Source organism: Tachyglossus aculeatus, chromosome 21, assembly GCF_015852505.1.
Source record: "Tachyglossus aculeatus isolate mTacAcu1 chromosome 21, mTacAcu1.pri, whole genome shotgun sequence".
NCBI classification, from domain to species: Eukaryota; Metazoa; Chordata; class Mammalia; order Monotremata; family Tachyglossidae; genus Tachyglossus; species Tachyglossus aculeatus.
This window is the reverse complement of record NC_052086.1, coordinates 79,314,700-79,329,194: the sequence shown is the minus strand read 5'-3', so window position 1 is coordinate 79,329,194 and position 14,495 is coordinate 79,314,700. Positions and strand designations below refer to the sequence as shown.

The 14,495-nt window shown below is 41.6% G+C and overlaps 1 protein-coding gene across 12 annotated transcripts in view; it reads left to right on the top strand.

Moving 5' to 3' along the window:
- The window catches only part of RBFOX1 (RNA binding fox-1 homolog 1), a 2,849,206-nt gene that overhangs the window by 2,186,042 nt on the left and 648,669 nt on the right, over window positions 1-14,495 (top strand). The window lies entirely within an intron of this gene.

Genomic DNA, 14,495 nt, shown 5'->3' with positions numbered 1-14,495 from the left:
AATTTTTACGTTTGGAAGTAATTATCTTGACTGTCAATCCCTCTTGATATGTACCCACTCCCTCTAGACTGTAAGCTCAGTGTAGGCAGGCAATGTGTCTATTGTTATATTGTCTCTGCTAAGTGCTTAGTACAGTGCTCTGCACACTGTGAGTGTTCAATAAATATGACCGACCCCTTCCCACCCCCTCCAGTAGTTGTATTTCCTTACTGTAGTCAATTGCCATTTTATGAAATTCAGAAGCAGGACAGCCAAATGGAAAGCTCAGGAGACTAGGACTCTAGTGTTAGCTTGCCTCCTGCCTTCTGGGTGACTTTGTTCAAATCTACCTTTTCTGCATCTCATCTTTAAAACAAGGATATGTACTTGGATCTGCACTCATTGAGCATTTGGAATTCACCCCAAACTTAGCCCCAGAGCACCTACACATATATCTATAAATTATTTATTTACATTAATGTCTGTCTCCCCCTGTAGGTTGTGAGCTCACTGTGGGCAGGGAATATGTCTACCACCTCTATTGTATTCTACTCTCCCAAGTGCTTAGTGCAGTGCTCTGAACACTGTAAGCACTCAGTAAATACCACTGACTGAAGGATAAAATACCTGTTCTCCCTTTCTCAAGAGCTGTGTCCAATCCAATTACCTTATATCTAATAATAATAAGGGTATTTGTTAAGACTTATTACATGCCAGGCACTGTACTAAGTGCTGGGGGGACACAAGCAAATTGGGTTGGTCACAGTCCCTGTCTCACATGGGACTCACAGTCTTAATCCCCGTTTTATAGATGGGGATTAAATTAAATGATTTGCCCAGGGTCCCACAGCAGGCAAACTCCTCACCATTGGCTTTAAAGCACTTAATCACCTTGCCCGCATACCACACCTCGCTACTCTCCTATAACAACCCAGCCCGCACACTTCATTCCGCTAATGCTAACCTTCTCACTGTACCTTGATCTCATCTATTTCGCCGCCTGCCCACATCCTACCTCTATCCTGTAATGTCCTCCCTCCTCATATCAGATAGATAATTGCTCTCCCCCACTTCAAAGCTTTATTAAAGGCACACTTCCTTCAAGAAGCCTTCCCTGACTAAACCCTCCTTTCCTCTCCTCTCACTCCCTTCTGAGCCTCTCTTACTTGCTCCTTCATTCATCCTCTCTCCCATCCCACAGTGCATATGTATATATGTGAATGTATCTGTAATTTTTTTTCTCTATTTCTCTATTTATTTATATTAATGTCTGTCTCCCCCTCTAGACTGTGAGCTCATTGTGGGCTGGGATGTGCCAGTTTGTTGTTATGATGTACTCTCCCAAGTGCTTAGTACAGGGCTTTGCACAAGGTAAGCACTCAATAGATATGATTTGAATGAAAATGGCAGAGCTGGGATTACAGTGCACATCCTCCTGAATCCCAGACCCATGCTCCATCCCCTATGCCATGCTGCTTCTCTACTCCAGTGCTTGTCACATAGAGGTACTTGATAAATATCACTACTATGGGTGTTGACGAACAAAGATAACTCTGCTTAGGCTGACCAAAAACCCGCATTAGACTGGAAAGTCCCAAATTTTGGTTGGCCAACATAGACCCATTTGGAGAACTATAGGAATTTCCCACGATGGATACTCTGCTGTCTTTACCAGTCTCTCTAGCACCAACCTTTTCAATCTAGCTGGAACTTGCTCAGTATGTGCTCAGTCAATCAATCAATCACCAACCTTTTCAATCTAGCTGGAACTTGCTCAATACGTGCTCAGTCAATCAATCAGTCATACTTACTGAGCACTTATTACATGCAAAACACTTCACTAAGTGCTTGGGAGAGTACGATTCAGGAACTTAATATAAATCCTGCAGCAGTGTGGGACTTGCAGTTTGGTCCAACCCAGAATCTTAAGGGTCTTTAACCCCACACCTTCCCTGTTCACTTTCCTGGTAGTCAATATGGAATGAATGCAAGTTGTATCAATCAATCATATATATTGAGCACTTACTGCATGCAGAGCACTGTACTAAGTGCATGGGAGAGTACACTATAACAGACACATTCCCTGCCCACAATGGCAGGGCAAAACAGACATTAATATGAACAAATAAATTACAGATATGTGCTGAAGTGTTGTGGGACTGGGAGGGGGGATGAATTTAGGGAGGAAGTTAGAGTGAAGCAGAAAGGAGTGGAAGAAAAGGAAAAGAGGGAAAGCCTCTTGGAGGAGATGTGCCTTCAAGTTGAAAATAAGTCCACTCTCTCCATTATCAGAACTCTACTCTTAATCACATCTCCCCCAAGAGAGCTTCCCCTGACTGAATCTTAATTTCCCCTATCCTCCCTCCCCTCTGAGGCACCTAGGCGTTTGTCTGTGTACCAATTAAGCACTTCAATACTAGCCCCATTTCCTCAGCACTTATAGCCACATCCTTATACTATATTATTTCTCCTAACTGTAATTAATTTTAATGTCTGTCTCCTCCTGTAGAGTTTAAGCTCCTTGTGGGTAGGGATCATATCTATCAACTCTGTTGTATTGTACTGTCCTAAGTGCTTAGTGCAGTGCTTTGCACACAGTAAGTGTTCAATGAATACCAATGATTAATTTACTGATTTTTTTTTCAGCAAAAACAGTAACTGGTGCAGGGTAGACCTAAGGGTAGCATGCCCATTAAGGTGCACCATGGGCCTCGTTTAGCATTTCTGAAAATGATCTGAATGAGGGTGTGCATAAAAGAGTCTCCACATCTGCAGAAGACTTTTGAGATCTTCCTGATGGTGAAGGGCTGTGCCAATAAAAGTACACCGTACTAAAATGGCATAAAGTTGAGTAAGTTGGTAGAGAAGCAGTATGGCTTAGTGGAGAGCCAAGGGCCTGAAAGTCAGAGGCCCTGGGTTCTAATCCCAGCTCTGTCACATGCCTGCTCTGTGACCTTTGGTAAATTACTTAACTACTCTGTGCCTCGGTTACCTCATCTGTACAATGGGGATTAAGATGGTGAGCCCTAGTTGGGACATAGACTGTGTATTGGAGAAGCAGTGTGGCTCAGTGGAAAGAGCCCGGGCTTTGGAGTCAGAGGTCGTGGGTTCAAATCCCGGCTCTTCCACTTGTCAGCTGTGCAACTTTGGGCAAGTCGCTTAACTTCTCTGGCCCTCTCAGTTCCCTCATCTGTAAAATGGGGGTGAAGACTTTGAGTCCCATGTGGGACAACCTGATTACCTTGTATCTACCCCAGCACTTAGAACAGTGCCTTGCACATAGTAAGTGCTTAACAAATACCAACATTATTATTATTATTATTGTACCTACCCCAGTACTTAGTACAGTGCCTGGCACATAGTAAGTGCTTAACAAATACCAATAATAAAAAAGAAAGACGAGTGGCAAATAAGCTAAAGCATTAGATAATACATTTAGGAGAAGTCATTTAAACTACAACTCTATGATGATGGACCCTGTGGTTTTTGTTATGACTCAGGGACTGTATCCAGCCTAATTAAGTTGTATTCTCCCCCAGCACTTAGAACAGTGTTTGACACAGAGTAAGAGCTTAAAAAAAAACACAAAAAATTGGTCCAATGTGCAATGACAGCCAAATGGGACCATAAATTAAAGGACCTCATCATGGAGGGAAGTGAAAATAAAAGCAAAAGTCATAGCTGTGTCACTCCAAAAGCATGGTATTTTCACAGCTGGAATATTGCATGTGGTTCTGGTCATGGCACCTTAGGAAGGACATGATAGAACTGCAGAAAAAGAAAAGGGCAACTCAACTATTTGAAGGGATGGGGCAGCTTCCATAACTTTGTTATTTATTGTTATTCATCTACAAAGATGGCAAATTAGATGGAACAATTTTTTGTGACCTGGTGTGAACCTACCCAGATAAGGAGCCTATTGTTGGGTAGGGACTGTCTCTATATGTTGCCAACTTGTACTTCCCAAGCGCTTAGTACAGTGCTCTGCACACAGTAAGCACTCAATAAATACCATTGAATGAATGAATGAATAAGTTCAAAACAAAATGAAAGTCTCTTTAATGCAGAGGGAAGTATTTGGAATTTGTTTACACAGTAAGCTATGGACTGATAATTGCTCTCCCCCACCTCAATGGTTTTTTGAAGGCACATCCCCTCTAAGAAGCCTTCCCTGACTAAACCCTCCTCTCCTCTTCTCCCACTCCCTTCTGGGCCTCTCTTATTTGCTCCTTCATTCATCCTCCCTCCCACCCCCACAGCACATAAGCATGTATCTGTAATTTATTTATTTATTCATTTATTTATGCATACTAATGTCTGTTTCCCTCTAAACTGAGCTTGTTGCGAACTGGAAATGTGTCTGTTGGTTGTTGTACTGTACCCTCCCAAGTGCTTAGTACAGTGCCTTGCATGCAGTAAGCGCTTAATAAATGTGATCGAATAAATGAATGAATTAAAGCTTTGCAGGTGGAATATGCAAATATGGTTGAATGAATGGAGGAATAGTGGGATCACATGAGCCAGCTAGCCATATGACTAGCTCCCCTAAATGACAATCAGCTGCAGCTAATCTCAGAATTGATGCCAAACTGGACTTTAATCCCATAGCCCACCCAATCTAGAATACAAGGGGGAGAGAGTGAAAGCCACAGCCAGAGTCCTGGAGAGAGGGAAACCACAACTCAGATAAAGTTTATTGAGTATTTATTGAGCCCTTTCTGAATGCAGAGTGCTGTACTAAGCACTTGAGAGAGGGCATTCGAGAAGCAGACATGATCTTTGCTTTCAAGGAGCTTACAGTTCAATGTGGAGAGAAGAGGCATGAAGATAAATCAATACAGAAGGTATGAATATATGAAAATGTTCAAGTGCTTGCTTTGAATGTTTCATGGGATTTAGCTAATTGATTGATTACAGTCATGGTGAAGATTGAATGGACCAACTTCATTATTTAGCCAAAAAAAGAGATTACAAGAAGTTGTATCATTTGCCTCAGATAACATTGGGGAGTTAGAGGGGCAGAGTTTATGCTTCTTGTCTTAACAAAAAGGGAGATGATGAAAAAGGGAAATGATTACAGTGCCTATTTCCATGAGGATTTTTCTCTAATGTGCCATTTTAACCATGTTTATTTGGCCTGATTGGAAAAAAAAATTAGAAAAGATCAAAGATTATTCCACTGTCAATTTGCAGTTCTGACAATTTGTTTCTGTAACAAGAATCAGCGGGGTGCACTTCAGTGTATGTTGATTATTAATGATGTACTAAATCTATTGATGCTTGTTAATTTCAGCAGCTCAAAAAGATAATTAATGTGTTGCCTAGTGCCATGTTGTAATTATGATTGTAGTGCCCCTATTATTAGCATTGAGTAGGTGTTCCCATTAGAAGTCTTAATTTGGGAGTTTATTTTCTTGGCTACTTGAAATTACAGTGGAACCAAGCTTGGCACATACTTTCTGAAAGCAGTCGACAAGACTTTCCAAAATCCTTTTTGTGATAGTGCAGGATTTTTCCCGCTCAGAGTGACACCACCTCAGAAGTATCCTTTCAGGGCATAGTCCAGAGTGGATAAATCAATCAATGATATTTAATGAGCACTTCCTGTGTGCAGAGCACTGTACTAAGCACTTTGGGAGAATGCAAAACAACAGTGTTGGTAGGCATATTCCCTGCCCCTAAGGAGTTTGTAGTCTAGAGAGTCTGAAGGCAATCGCTCTGTGGCATGGAGGCCACGGTTAGTTGAATTTAGAGACACCATACATTATTTTGCATCATGAATGATTAGGAGATACAGATGCAGGAAGCATGTTTTTGTGGTCCACACTAGGTTTCTATTTTCAACTCTGATTTCTTCTATGGGTATATGCTATTTCAATTTTTTCTTGCAGTTACGTGTCTTGAAGCCTCTTTAGTCAGAAAGTTTCAACAGCTATTTGGTTCTTAATTTACTCACCAAATAATCTTGGAGGTTCCTGGTTTATTTTGCAACAGAGGGCTCACTGTATGGTATCTGAAGGACCCTCTTTATGTCTTTCCCAGGGGTTAGGGAACACTGCCAAGGTCACTGGGGAGATATCAGCTTCGTGCAAGTTTTGGAACTGGAAATCAATCAATCATTCGTATTTACTGAGCGCTTACTGTGTGCAGAGCACTGTACTAAGTGCTTGGGAAGTACAATGGTTTCCACAGTGGAGTGAAGGAGGCACCTTTTCAGTGAGGACTTATTCCAGAGTCAGCACAGTAGCCAAACACTTTTAAAATGGCAATAAGTCCAGCCCCAAGACAGTGGGGAGAAATCTAACCTGCAGGGATAAGGGAAGAAATCATCAAGCACACACTCTTCTGGCATTGGTTGATTGATAATGATATTTACTTGTGTTGATTAGGTGTTGAACACTGGACTAAGGACTGAGTTAGATACAAAATAAGCAATTTAAACACTGCCCCTACATCACACAGGGCTCACAATCTCTATGGGGGAGGACAGCTCTATAGAAAACAGAAATAAGTTAAAACCGTGAGAGTGGTGTAAGTTAATGCAGTCATTGAGAAGCAGCATGATCTATGGGAAAGAGCACAGACCTGGGAGTAAGAAGAACTGGGTTCTAATCCCAGCTCTGCAACTGTAGACTGTAAGTTTATTGTGGACAGGGAATGTTTCTGTTTATAACAATAATAATGATAATGATAATAATAATGATGGTGGTATTTGTTAAGCACTTAGTATGTGCCAAGCACTATTCTAAGCGCTGGAATAGTTACAAGGTCATCAGGTTGTCCAGTGTGGGGCTCAGAGTCTTAATCCCCATTTATACTGATGAGGGACCTGAGGCCCAGAGAAGTGAAGTGGCTTACCCAGGGTCACACAGCAGACAAGTGACAGAGGTGAGAATAGAGCCCACATTCACTGGCTCCCAACCCGTGCTCTTGCCATTGTCACAATGCTTTCCTATTGTTGTACTGTACTCTCCCAAGTGCTTAGCGCAGTGTTCTGCACACAGTAAGCACTCAATAAATACAATTGACTAAATGAGCTTGTGTGCAGTGTAGCCTTGGATAAGCCAGTTAACTTCTCTGTGTCTCAGTTACCTTATCTGTAAAATGGCCATTAAGACCGTGAGCTCCATATGGGACATGGACTGTGTCCGACCTTGCATCTATCTCAGCATTTAGTATAGTGTCTGGCACATAGTAAGAGCTTAACAAATACCATTTAAAAAAAAAACAATGGGAGGGAGAAGCCTCAGATATCTAAGGGTTCCAGTCCACAGCTGTTGGTTAACTACCCTGACTTGCATCCCCCTGACTTGCTCTCTTCATCTCCCCTCCCAGCCCCAAGGCATCTATGTGCATATCTATAATTTATTTATTCATTTATTTAATTTATATCAATTTATGTCTCCCTCTCTAGACTGTGAGCTTATTGTGGGCAGGTGTTGTGTCTTTTGTTATACTGTACTCTCCCAAGAGCTTAGTAAAGTGCTTTGCATACAGTGAGAGTGATAAATATGATTGTTGAATGTCCTCAGCCCCCACAGTTGGGAAGACAGGTCCTGGGAAATTATTTGCTCCCACCTGGAAGGGAAGGAGTTGCCCTATCCCAGTGCTGATCAGGAACTGGGTAGCATCGGGAAGATCCCAGAGCTCATGGCAATGTAGTGATGCCACATATGTGGGTTCTGGAATCGACTATCACCCTCATCGTGCTCACATTCTGAAGTGCATATGTTGTGGCTCTCAGGCTATCCTCTTCGTTTTTATGGATCAGTAAATTCTGGTGACAATAAGGCTTGATTTAACATTTTGTGCAGGTTTTATACTACATCTTTGCAGCTTATTTACAGACAATCAGGGAACTGAACAACTCAGTCTGGACCAAATGGATTTTCCACTAACCTCTTGTACGTATGCCCTTTTTGTGCTTTTTAAGGGGATCTCTGTTTCTGTGCAAACCTCTCACAAGTGACTGTCATGAAATCATTTTGTGTACGATATGCTGAATTCTCCCGTGGGACTGCTTCCTGGATAGAGTTCACTAAACGTAGATTAATTTAGCATTTGGGGACTTCAATTTTCATTTTAGGGTTCTCTCTTCCTCCCCAACTTTTGACTCTCATAAAGTGATTGATAAGGAAACAGAGGAGACTATGGAGGTCCCAGAGACATAACAGAATTATCTTTCAGACCTAGCTAGCTGTGAAGAGGAGAGAAAGCTTGGGAGGGCAGACAATAAAGGCAGTCCTCAGACTTGTGACACAGTCCATTCCTGAAAATTCCTTCAAGCTGAAATGTTTTAATTTGGAACCCATTTCCCAAAGGAACATTGTTAAAAACAGAGAATCAGTTCCTGAATCACTGCTGTATACCCCGTTTTTACCTAAATTACCCAGAAATGTGAACTCAATCAATTACAGTTGAGTAACAGAAATCAATAGTATTTGTTGAACACTACCTCAGGCAGAAAATATGTATTAAACACTTGGAGGAGTACAAGAGAGTCAGAAAATGTAGTCCCTGCCATCAAAAAAGCTTGCAGATTAGAGGAATGGGTTAGGAACAGGTTTCTGGCTCCATGCCCTGCTGGAGAAAGTAGACTGCAGGCACAGTGTAAGTTTGTAGTGGTTTCCTTTTACCTCATTTGAACTCTCTTTAGGATTTCCGTGCACATCTTCGGAAGCCAGGGGGGTGGGTAGATATATTTATCTGTCGTAGAGAAGCAGGGTGGGCTAAAAGAAAGAGCATGTGAACAAAACAGGCAATTAAATGCCTGTTCCTTCTCCCCCTAAGACTATGAGATCCATGAGGGACAGGGTTGTGTCCAACCTGGTCATCTGTTATTTCATTCATTCATTCAATCATATTTGAGTGCTTACTGTGTGCAGAGCACTGTACTAAGCACTTGGATAGTACAATTCGGCAACAGATAGAGACAATCCCTACCCAACAACGGGTTCACAGTCTAGTTATCTACCCCAACAGCGAGAAGCCTCTCCCCTATTTCAAAAGTCCACTAAAATCATATCACCTCCAAAAACCTTCCCCGACAATTCTTTCATTTCATCACCCTATTTGCCCTCCCTTCTACATTGTCTTTGCGCTTAGGTCTGTATCCCTGAAGCACCTTGTTGTTGATTTAAAGTTATTGCTAATGCAGTTGTGTCATACTTACATTCCCTCACATCTTCCCTGCTGCTACCCTCATCAACCTTCCCCACCCAGTAGCTCCGCAACAGAAACAGAACTGAAAGCCTTCAATCTCCCCACCCAGGCCATCATCTCTTCCAGAACAATTTTTGCCCAGGCACTAAGTTATTTTATCATAGCATGACTCTAACTGTTCTTTCTGAGGTGTGACTTTGACAAAGTATTGGAAGGATTGGCTCTCAAAACATTCCGTGAAATTAATAAGATAAAAAGGCACATTTACCTGATATAAGTGATTGCCCCACACCCCTTTTCATTGAACCCCATATGGTATTAAAAGCTAGTTCTCCAAATATGCAAAGAAGGCACTCTGATTAAACAAATGCTTTCGACAGATAAAACGTATACAGTTCAAGCCTTGAACACCATCTGTTTGATTTGAAGTCTGAGAAATTCCAAATTTAGGAGCCAAGACTACATTCCAATTTCTACCCAAAAGTCTCCCTCCACCCTAAGAAAAAAATCCCTGACCTTGGGCATGCCACCCTACAAACCATCATTTGTATCAACCGTTCAGTCAACAGATGAATTATAATTAATGAGCACGTAATGCATGCACAGCACTGTACTAAATGCTCGGGAGAGTACAATTTAACAGAGTTGGTAGACATGATCCCTGCCCGCAAGGAACCAAGACTGTGTCAATTCTGGCTGCAAGATTGTTTCCTAATTACGAATTCAATATTGCAATCCTAAAAATAATCCTGAGAATTTAGCTGGAACACTGTAGTTTTTTTTTTTTAAGGGATAAATTTGTTTCAGCTCTGCAGCGTAAGTGAAGCAGTATGGCCTAATGGAAAGAACATGGGACTTAGAGTCAGAGGTCCTGGGTTCTAATTCTCACACCACCACTTGCCTGCTTCTGTTCATCCTCCTTTCCAGCCCCATAGTCCTTTTGTACATAACTATAATTTATTTATATTAATGTCTGTCTCCCCCTCTAGACTGTAAGCTCAATGTGGGCAAGGAATGTGTCTCCTATATTGTTATATTGTACTCTCCACATTTTTACCAAGAACACTCTATGGATACACTGTCAGAAGAATTGCAGATGTAGAGTTGGGCATTCTGGGAGAGATGTGTCTGTGGTGTCATTATGGGTCAGAAACGACTAGATGGCTTAACACAAGACAAAACACTCCCAAGGGCTTAGTGCAGTGCTCTGCACACTGTAAGCACTCAATAAGAGAAGCGGCATGGTTTACTGGAGGGAGCACGGGCTTGGGAATCAGAGGACATGGGTTCTAATCCTGTCTCTGCCACTTGTCTATTGTGTGACCTTTGACAAACCACTTAACTTCTCTGTGCCTCAGTTATCTCAACTCTAAAATGGGGATTAAGATTGTGAGCCCCATGAGGGACAACCTGATTACCTTGTATCTAGCCCAATGCTTACAGCCGTGCTTGGCATGTAGTAAGTGCTTAACAAGTACCAGCATTTATTATTATTAAATAAGATTGACTGACTGACTTTGGGCAGGTTACTTAACATCTCTGGGCCTCAATTATCTCTTCTGTAAAATGGGGATTAAATCCTCCTCCCTCAGATTTAGACTGTGAGCCCGATATGGGATAAAGATGGTGTACAATCTGATTATCTTTCATCCATCCCAGCAGTTAGTAGCCTGGCACATTGTAAGTGCTTAACAAGTATCATAAACTAAACAAAACAAACTCGACCCAAAGTAAGTAATTATTGTGAATGCAGACTGTGATGAAATAAATAGAAGGGTTTGTTGCATAGCATTATGGCCACAATTTTATATTTCTTCTTGGTTACGCCCTGCTTGACTTGTTCTGACAGCACAACTCGGCAATCCATTATTATTGTTTGTGACTAAGTGGCTCAACACAGACATATGATAATAATAATTTTGGTATTTGTTAAGCACTTACTATGTGCCAAGCACTGTTAGATACAAAGTAAATCAGGTTGTCCCACATGGGGCTCACAGCCTTAATCCCCATTTTCCAGATGAGGTAACTGAGACACAGATTGAATCAATCAATCAATCAATCATATTTATTGAGCGCTTACTATGTGCAGAGCACTGTACTAAGCGCTTGGGAAGTACAAATTGGCATCACATAGAGACAGTCCCTACCCAACAGTGGGCTCACAGTCTAAAAGGGGGAGACAGAGAACAGAACCAAACATACCAACAAAATAAAATAAGTAGGATAGAAATGCACAAGTAAAATAAATAAATAAATAAATAAATAGAGTAATAAATATGTACAACCATATATACATATATACAGGTGCTGTGGGGAAGGGAAGGAGGTAAGATGGGGGGATGGAGAGGGGGACGAGGGGGAGAGGAAAGAAGGGGCTCAGTGTGGGAAGGCCTCCTGGAGGAGGTGAGCTCTCAGCAGGGCCTTGAAGGGAGGAAGAGAGCTAGCTTGGCGGATGGGCAGAGGGAGGGCATTCCAGGCCCGGGGGATGACGTGGGCCGGGGGTCGATGGCGGGACAGGCGAGAGCGAGGTACAGTGAGGTTAAGTGAGTTGCCCAAGGTCACACAGCAGACATGTGGCAGACCTAGGATTAGAACCCATGACCTCTGACTTCCAAGCCCGGGCTCTTTCCACTCAGCCACACTGCTTTCAGTTCAGTTCCAGACTTGTGCATGTGCCCTGCTTTGGAGCCCAGTTGTGATGAAGAATAATGAGTCTGATGGAATCACCTGGGGAAGCTTCCTGCATAAAGGAGGGAAAGAACAAACACTGGTTTAAGTTCAAGTTTAGTGAGCCCATGATCTTCACCTCTTACCTGCATGATGCCTTTTTGGCTAAGAAACTTCAAGAATTACATGTACAGAGCGTTAACTTGACATAAGTAGAAACAATTCCAGTCTAGTGATGTAGCTACAGAGTTTTGAAGCAACATCACAGCAGCATGGCCTAGCGGAAAGAGCACGAGCTTGGGAGTCAGAGGTCGTGGGTTCTAATTCGGCCACGGATCAGCTGTGTGACTTTGGGCAAGTCACTTGATTTCTCTGTACCTCAGTTACCTCATCTGTAAAATAGGGACTAAGACTGTGAGCCCCACGAGGGACAACCTGATTACCTTGTATCTACCCCAAAGCTTAGCACAGTGCTCGGCACATAGTAAGTGCTTATTGAATAGCATTATTATTATTATGTCTATAGGTCTCCATAATCTTCTTTGCTTGGGAACAAATTCAGATCTTACTGCCAGAAAGAAAAACTTTTAGAGGACCATTTGGATAAAATATGATGGAAATCCAGAGGAACATTGATACCATAGCACGTAGTACAGTGCTTTGCACACAGTAAGCGCTCAATAAATACGATTGAATGAATTGAATGAATGAATGGTTGTGTGTATTGGTTAAAGGATTGTACATTTCTGTCAGGACTGTCTTCTAAAACTTGCTTCCAGCAGAGTGACAGGGCTGTGGGTAACATTATGATGAGTAATTCATTAGCATTTCAAAGGCAACCAGTTTGCAACCATTTACATGTATTTGTTTACTGGAAAGTGACTTCAAGCTGTTGAAAATTCCTTTTTATTGAGGTGCTAATAGCTCACTGATAAATGTGTTAAAGGTTAGGACAGTGAGGAATACTTGAAACAAGATTTAAAATGCTTTTTAATCTCCCACAATCTTCTTGAAATTGACCCAGTGTGACAGAAGCCTTAAATTCTTTCAGTAAATTTTGAAACACCTTCCTCTTCCCTCCTTATGAACCACTGAAAAGGTGGTTGACACAACATGATTTTTTGATAACCCGAGGGTTTTCAAGAATCACAACTATGGTGTTACTGCAGGAAAACCTGCAATGCTAGAGGCAAAAAAGAACTAGAAACTTGTTGGTCTCTTCCTCCGCTGATCTTCTTTTCAGTCCCAAAGGAAGGAATTGCCAAGCTTTAAATTAGGCCCCAAAAACAGAGAAGCTAATGTACCTAAAAACTAACGCACAAACTGTCCTCATGTGTAAATAATAATAATAATAATAATGGCATTTGTTAAGCGCTTACTATGTGCAAGGCTCTGTTCTAAGCTCTGGGGAGGATACAAGGTCATCAGGTGGGGCTCTCGGTCTTAATCCCCATTTTATAGAAGAGGTAACTGAGGCACAGGGAAGTTAAGTGACTTGCCCAAAATCACACAGCTGACAAGTGGCAGAGTCAGGATTAGAACCCATGACCTCTGACTCCCAAGCCCGTGCTCTTTCCACTGATCCATGCTGCTTCATTGGCTTCTGAGTGCTGGAAACTTATCTTTTTCTATAAGAGTAATATTTGAAGTTTATCAGCACAGTAGTGGTGGTGCTATGTTCAAAGAGCCTATGGTGTTTTCAGCACTGTAAACTATAGATTCATTCAATCGTATTTATTGAGCACTTACTGTGTGCAGAGCACTGTACTAAGCACTTGGGAAGTACAAGTTGGCAACATATAGAGACGGTCCCTACCCATAGATATAAGTTTGGGGGAGGTAACTTTGTCTCAAAGTCTCAAGTAGGTACACTTTTAGCATCTTGACAATATTTCTTTTGAGGTCATGGTAGCAGAAAGCCTCTAAGAAACAAAAAAAAAAAATGGAAGGGTTTTTTTCTTTTCCTTCACTTTTACTTGAAATGCAAAGGTTTTTTTTTTTTTTAACATACCATTTTGGTGCCACAACATGAAGAAAATGGAGGAAGAAGAGAATTTGGGGGAAATAGAGGACACATTTGTCTTTAATATCATGTCACTGCAACTAGAGTGTACCCCAGCCATAGATTTTTTTTTTTTTTGTGGTAGAAAAGCAAAGATGAATTCCCAGCTACCTCTCACAGTCAGCCCTATTATTCTTGATTATGCCACTAAATATTCAGCAGCTTCAGTGCCATTAGGCGCGTGTAAGTGAAATGACATGGACAGTGGTATTCTCATCGGTGTAGGTTAATGGAAGAAAACTCATCTGATCATCTTTTCAGCCTTAGACTTGCCCATTGAAAAGATTGTACTCATGCATATGCACAACGTGGCAGTTGTCTGTTGTGAAGGAGACTGCGCTTTGTAAATGGAAAGCCGGACCATATGCTGCATTATTAAATGAATTCATAGGACAAACTCTATCGCTGAAAACATGTGTAGTACAAGATACCATTTCAATTTGAAAATGAATTTAGGGTAAATAGAAGGTTGCAGCCCATGCACAATGTAGTTAGGATAGAGCGTTGCTAGGGAATCAAAAGAAATTTTATGCAAACGGTTGGATTCTATTCTCCTTTGGAATATTTGTACATTGCATTTTGTTAGGGACTCATAGGATGGTTCAGAATTTGAATGAACTCC